The sequence below is a fragment of the Protopterus annectens genome, chromosome 9.part0, assembly GCF_019279795.1.
Source record: "Protopterus annectens isolate FY-2018-M chromosome 9.part0, PAN1.0, whole genome shotgun sequence".
Classification (NCBI taxonomy): domain Eukaryota; kingdom Metazoa; phylum Chordata; order Ceratodontiformes; family Protopteridae; genus Protopterus; species Protopterus annectens.
The window spans coordinates 523035534-523043033 of record NC_056743.1 but is presented as its reverse complement, the minus strand read 5'-3'; the positions used below and the strand labels follow the sequence as shown (position 1 = coordinate 523043033).

The 7500-nt window shown below is 43.3% G+C and overlaps 1 protein-coding gene across 1 annotated transcript in view; it reads left to right on the top strand.

Annotated features, from left to right (window-relative positions):
* The window catches only part of LOC122811319 (MOB kinase activator 1A), a 782470-nt gene that overhangs the window by 380028 nt on the left and 394942 nt on the right, over positions 1 to 7500 (top strand). The gene's annotated exons all lie outside the window — the stretch shown is intronic.

The following is a 7500-nucleotide window of genomic DNA, read 5'->3' as shown; positions in this document are numbered from 1 at the left end:
TTTTGTATCTGCTTGGATATTTGTGTTCTCCTCCTCATTGCTGTCTGGTTGTCACAAAGCTGCAGGACGACTACTTGGATATGATCTTTGTGATCTTAGCTTTGCATTGTGGCTGGTAAAGCAGCATGATGCACTAGAGCTTTTTCTTGTTAACATAACCATCCGAAATTTCCAGTACCATATATTGGCTAATATAGAACTCCCTTTGTTACCAAAGAAAGCCACAAGGCCTATCTGTAGGAACTAGAATCGCTCCATGTGAAACCCAGTATAATTTCCGTACTCTAGACTGAGAAACCTACTCCTCTGCTTATGCGCAAATACATAGATTCCTGGACTCTAATTGTTCCAGAACATTTGTATTGGCTGTGTACCTTATAGGAGGAACGTCTTGAATCTTGTCCTTACTAATATGGGGAATCTTGCACCATCCCTTCTGTGTATTTGTCACTTGTTAGAACTGACTGTATAAAGCTGTCTCCTTGCAATAAAATTTAATCCAGACCCTGCCATCCAAGGTACCTTTATTAATTGCTGTAAGATAAGCTACCTGCTTCCGAATCGTATATTGGCAAGCTTCAGATCCCCACCAAAACCCAGTTAGCTCCACTGAATATATAGAAATGTACACCACCACACTACACTAGCATGTAAACAGCTGCATAGATGCAGCTGTTCCCCTTGAAAACAAATGCAGGGCAAACCCCAGAAACAAACGCACATGGTGGAACCATAATATTAGTCAGCTTTATAATAAAAGGGAAAGAATTTTGGCCAAAAGAAAAGAGCAGTTCTTAGAATGGTAGTGCACTTGTCACTGAGATAAACAACTGTGGAGCTTAAAATTCACCAAAGCCAAATTTGAGGCTTTAGTTGCCCAAGTCAAGGCAACCACTAGTTCGTTTTTAGTTGCATTCATAGCCTCAAAAACACAATACAGCAATGTGCTGACTTCCGTTTGAATGGTGTTGCCTACATTGAGGCTGAAGACACGGACAACTTACTGGCCAATAAATTTAGATGTTCGTGTTTCACTGTTGGGGTCATTGCATTTGGGTAATCTGCTGGCAGGTTGCCCTCAGCCTGAATTCCAAAGTCTTGGGTCCTGCGTCTGTTGCTGTCTCTTCTTCCATGATGTCAGGTCGTCAGGGGTATAAAACAGGCGGCTGACCCCATTTTCTTTAGTCTTTCTTGCCGCATGGTGCCCGAAGCAGAAGCAGTTCACAAGTGCCGGTCGGCCGACTTCTGAAATTTTCGAATCGGTTTCAGAACCGAAGTCATCACTAAAGCTAAGTACCCCGTTGGGGAAACTTTTCCTTGCTCCATACCGATGTCATTAAAAGTTAATAATTGCATTACTTGTGGGAAGCAAATACCTCATAAGGATTTCCATTTGTACTGTATTCCTTGCCTAGGCCCTGATGATAATGTGCCTAGCTGTCGGTTTTGTGCTAGATTTAACCAACGCATTATTAAGCGTCTGTATATCTTTGCTTCAGAATATTTTGGAAACTGAAATGTCGTCTGATAGCAATCAGACTACCGGAGTTCTCAAAAAATGCAAAGAAAAGGAGAGAGACAGACCATCAAGGTCCAAAACCGACAACAAAACTTCTAAGCCAATCGCAGGTTCCCCGGTACTCTGTGAGGTGTTTTCGCAGTCCCTGATACCCGCTACTTTAGAGTCGCAGGCCCCTACCGAGACCCATGTGGAGTCCGGCACGCTGCGAGATTCTCAAAGTATTGGACCCACGGATGTATCTCCTTCGGATGGGTCCAGAGCTGCTGAGCAGGCACCGGCTTCTGAGGGTGTCTTAAGGCCTCAGCATTTCTATATAAAACTGACACCAGCTTCAAAATCAAAGACAAAAGCAACTTCTAAAGCTAAAAAACCAACGCATGAGCCACGTGCTCAGGCCTGTATGCCCAAAAAGCAGATGATCAAAATGGCTGAAGACCTAATTACCTTGATCGGGGGTTCCCAACCCCCTCCTGTTAAATGGCCTAGGCAAGACTGTGACTATGAATCTTCAGATCAGGCTTCTATTTCTACGGATTCCTCTTCTGATCAGGAATTTTCTATACCACCCTATGAGGATTCTGATGCAGAGGAATCTATCCCATCTGCTTCTCCTCCTGAAGATTATTCTATTGGAGAAACCTTGCATACTTTGAGGGAGCATTTTCACTGGGAGAGTCAAGATTTCTCAGAATCAAAAAAGAGGCTTAGGGGTTTCGTACTTCTCCCTCAGCATAGGCCTTTAGCCATACCTCCTGTTTTAGACATTGTGGGTGATGTGTTTTCGGAGTCTAGCTTGACTCCAGACTCCTTACCTCCAGCTCCTAGCAAGCCAGACCGATATTACAGGGTTCCTGACGCGCACAAATTTTTATTTAAAAACCCTGCTGCTGACCTTAAAACTGTTTCACAGGGTCCAAAAGGTGTAAAGGCCTCAACAGCAAAGAATCCTACCCCCTCTGATAGAGATTTCAGGGCACTGGATAGATGGGGAAAGACGGTTTATACACATGCAACCTTGGCAATTAAGGCTTTAAACTGCTAGTTTCATATGCTTAAGTTTCAACAGCATGTTATGGGATTACTGAAACAGAAAGTGATGTTGATTTCTGAATGTGTAGAAAATAAAGAATTGCAGGAATTATTGCATGCAGCAGAACAAGTTGGAAAGCATGCTTTGCAATGTGGTTTTGATTCCTTAGAGGCCTCCTGCAGGGCCACATTTACTGGATCTGTGATTACAAGGCATGCCTGGCTAAAAGAGCAAAATTTGCCTGATCATGTTAAAGCTAAATTGCTGGATTCACCTTTACAGCATGATACTATGTTTGGTATTAAGGCAGAAGAGGTTTTAAAGAAAATGGAAGACAAAGCTAAGTCTATGCAAACTGTAAAAGACTTCATACAAGTGCAGCCACCAAGATTCAGTAGACACTTGCCTACAAAAAAAATGGTGCTTTCCTGTGTCCGAATGAGCTCCAAGGGGCAAATCCAGGCGCCCTAAAGGTTCTAGATACCAGTCACAGGATTCTTACAGGTCAAAGCAATGGGGTGCCTCTACCTCCAAATCTGGAGGAAATAAAATGCAACCCTACAGTAAGCAGTCTCAATGACTTCCCTCTGCCATCACCAAACACTTATCTTTTGGCAGCTCCCTTAGGGGGAAAATTAGCACTTTTGGTTCAAAATTTGCAGTTAATAAACCAGGACAAGTAGGTATTAAACATAGTATCCCAGGGATACAGATTCCACTTCCACACACTGCCAATTCCAAACGATCGGCCAGATCTGCCAAATAATCAATGGGCAGAGGCACAGAAACAAGTTACGTCCCTCATGGATATGGGGGCTATTCAGCCAGTGCCAGAACAGGAAAAAGGACAAGGGCTTTACTCAAGACTGTTCTTGGTACTCTGAAAAGACCATGCCTGGCACCCCATACTGGATTTATCAATTGTGAACACATTCCTGGACATTCCAAAATTCAAAATGCTAACTTTGCAGCAGCTTCTGCCCATGCTGGGCATGAACGCTTGGCTAGTGACTTTAGACTTAAGAGGCATACCTGCAAATCCCAATAAGGGAATCGTGCAGAAGATACCTCCGTTTCAAGGCTGGCTTTATGCATTACCAATTCTCTGCACTGCCCTTAGGCTTATCTACTGCACCCAGGGTCTTCACAAAGTGCCTGGCACCAGTAATTGATTTTGCAGACAAAGAAGTACACAAATCTAGCCTTACTTGGGCAACTGCCTCATTCAAGCAAAAAACAAGGACATCCTTCAGCATCTGGAGTTTGTGAAAAGGCTTCCAACATGCCCTAGGGTACACAGTAAACGAAAAGAAATCACAACTAGTACCCTCTCAAAAGATAACATTCCTGGGTGCAAGCTTGAGTACAACTGCCCTGATGGGTTTCCTCATGCCAGACAAAGGCAACTGACTATTTACTTCAAACAGATGGCAACAAAAACCCAGTTACCTGCAAGACAAATTCTGCAGGCTTTGGGGTTCATGGCGTCCTGCATCCTACTGATTCCATATGCAGACTGCATATGAGGAAACTACAGTGGTACCTAAAAAGTTTATGGAGTCAACACTGTCAGAGTCTGGAAACTATGATTCCTCTCATTCCCTGCCTACAACAGGAGTTTCTTTGGTGGGCAGAGGCATGTAACCAAAACATGGGACTGTCTTTCACTCTACCCTCTGCCAGCCAAACCTTAACTACAGACTCATCAAGACTATGCATGGGGGGCCCACCTGGTGGGAAGATACTTTCAGGGCATATAGACCCCAAAACAAATGCATCTGCATTTCAACCAAAAAGAGATGCTAGCTGTTCAAAATGCCCTGACAGCCTTCAAGGACTTACTTCATCCAGGACAACTACTGATAAAGACGGACAACACCACTGTTATGTGGTACATAAACAAGCAGGGAGGCACACACTCATACCCCCTTTGCAGACTAGCCATGGCACTGTGGGACACAGCTTTGACTTACCAAGTACATCTTCAAGCTCAATTCCTGCCAGGAAAGCAAAATACTCTGGCAGATGACTTAAGCAGAAACCTAATGGACCCTCATGAGTGGAAACTGTATACATAACTCTTCAGCATGATAAAAAAGAAATGGGTGACTCAGGACATTGACCTATTTGCCTCTCCTCGGAATTATCAACTGGACAAATTCTGCAGAAGGATCTATCACAGACAAGCATGGAAAGTGGATGCCCTATCCTTCAGTTGGAAAAACCCTATCCTCCTCTGCCTCTTCTTCCCAAGGTCCTACTAAGGGTCAGACAAGAAAAAACAAAAATGATACTAATTTCCCCGTACTGGTCCCGCCAAAACTGGTATCAAATCCTAAGGAATATGTCTCAATTCCCAGCTTGGTACTTGCCTCAAATACCTCACTTACTGTCTGAGCAAAACCATCAGATCCTGCGCAATCAGCTCCAAGCACTGAACCTGGCAGCATGGCTGATCATGTAGTTATTCAAACACCACCTCTCAGTAAATCTGTGATAGATGTCATTTTGGAAGCCAGAAGGCCTAGTACTAGAAAATCTTATGCTGATAAATGAAAGAGATTCTGTGCTTGGAACCAAGCACAAGGAACTGACACAGCAGAGCCAAATATTCCTCAGATTTTACAATACTTGACTGTGATGCTTGACAAAGGCCTATCTTTTTCATCAATAAAAATCCATGCTTCTGCCATCTTGGCTCATTACAACACAGAGCCACCGATCTTTTCTCACCCTTTGCTAAAACAGTATCTTAGAGGGGTCAACAATCTAAGGCCTCCCAGAAGATCACCAATTCCTGCATGGGACCTCAATTTTGTGTTGGAAAAGCTCACCCTGCTTCCATTTGAACCAGCTGCTACTGCAGATGTAAAGTTTTTATCATGAAAAACAGCTTTGCTCCTGGCAGTTACTTCAGCAAGAAGGGTCTCGGAGCTACAGGCCCTTATGGCTGTGGAGCCTTTTATCGCATTTTATCCAGGCAGGGTGTCCGTCAGGACCAATCCTTCCTTTATGCTTAAGGTGGTTTCCAGTGTGGCTCTTAACCAAACTATTCATCTGCCAACTTTTTATCCAAATTTGCAGAACAAGGCGGACCCAATTCTGCATTCCTTGGATGTACACAGACGACTAAGATTCTACTTGAGCAGGACTAAAGCTCTTAAGAAAAACTGAGCAGCTACTGGTGGCATTTGCTGCAGGATCAGAGGGAAAGGCTATTTCGAAGCAGACTGTTTCAAAAGTGGATAAGCCACTGCATTAGTTTCTGCTACTTACATCAAGGGCATTAGGTATCATTCCACCAGGGCTGCAGCCACATCAGCAGCTTTTCTCAGTGGGGTACCAACCAAAGACATTCTAGAAGCTGCTACTTGGAGTTCAGTTAATACTTTTACAAAGCATTATCATTTGCCTCTCTGCTCTAAGTCTGGGGCAGGCTTTACCATTGCAGTTCTGCACGGCCTTATAGCCGCATCTAATGCTGTTTAGCTCCAGCCTCCCATCTATAGCTTTGGGGTTCTACACAAATGCAATGACTGCAACCGTGAAACATGAACATAGTACAGTTGTGTACACTTACCATAAATGTAGATGTTAGAGTGTATTAACTGTTGCAGTCCAGGTTACTCGCCCGCCATCCCCTTTTTATTCTTGCGTTTCTCTTTCCTACACTATATTCTACAGCCTTTGTGGTGTATTTGCTTTTAGATGAAGGTAAAGTTTGTTGTTGCATGTATGTATAGTTTATATATATTTTTCTCCCCATTTGGGGGGGGCACCTGACATCTGGGGCAAGAAAAGCTAAAGAAAATGGTGTTGGCTGCCTGTTTTATACCCCTGATGACATGACGTCATGGAAGAAGAGACAGCAACAGACGCAGGACCCAAGACTTTGGAATTCAAGCCATTCTGCCAGCAGATTACCCACATGTAATGACTGCAACAGTGAATACACTCTAACATCTACATTTATGGTAAGTGTACACAACTGTACTATTTAACTTGCCCCCCGCCCATCATACCCTAAAATATACCTGAAACTGGCTCACCACCAGCTATCACACAAGACCCAGACCTAAAAGCGCTATCAAAGGCTAATAGTAATGCATCTTTGGGTCCTAACAGTATGCCTGGATGCATCTTAAATAGCATGAAGCATGATTTAGCCACCCCTGTAACAGCACTGTTAAACCTCATGCTCCAAACAGGTTTTGTACCAAATGAGTGGAGGAGAACCTTCCACAGACAAAGGCAATTAAAAACCTGTACGTCTGACCAGAATCGTATGCAAAGCCATGGAAAGACTTGTGGAACTAATCAATAACAATATGGGGAATCTCCAAAAACTGGACCAGTTTGTTTGGAATCGTCAGATTGCCAGGTCATGCTTACGCAACCTGGTGGACATTTTTGAAGAGGTCACCAAAGCAGTGGATCAAGGTAAAATAAGTGCACACCATATACCTTGATCTGGCCAAAGCTTTTGACACAGTCCCTCAGGCATAATAGAGGAGTTAACTAAGGGTGGGAATAGACCCCTACGTCACTTGCTGGATTGTCAACTGTCTCGCAGTTAAGTTCCTGAAATCAGGGGAGAAGTTACCTCCATAGGGGTGTCTTCCCTTCTGTCACATTCTTTTATCCTCCCACAAATCTGCCAGTAAAAGAAAATTACAGAAGTAAATGTAAAAAAGTTGCGTTTTGGGCACAGCAAAATTAAACTGATACCTTTTCAAAGCCAGTACCTAAAGTTCTTGAGTATTTAGCTAAAATTTTTATTGAAGGTGCTAGTTCAACTGTTGAAGTACAACTGTCTACCATTTCTAATTTTCAAATTGGAGTAAGTAATTCACCTTTAGTTTCTTCTAAACTTTGCAAGTCCTTTTATAAGGGGAACCGTTCTTCTTAGGCACCCTTTTAAAGTTCCCACTCCCCTGTGGGATTTGAA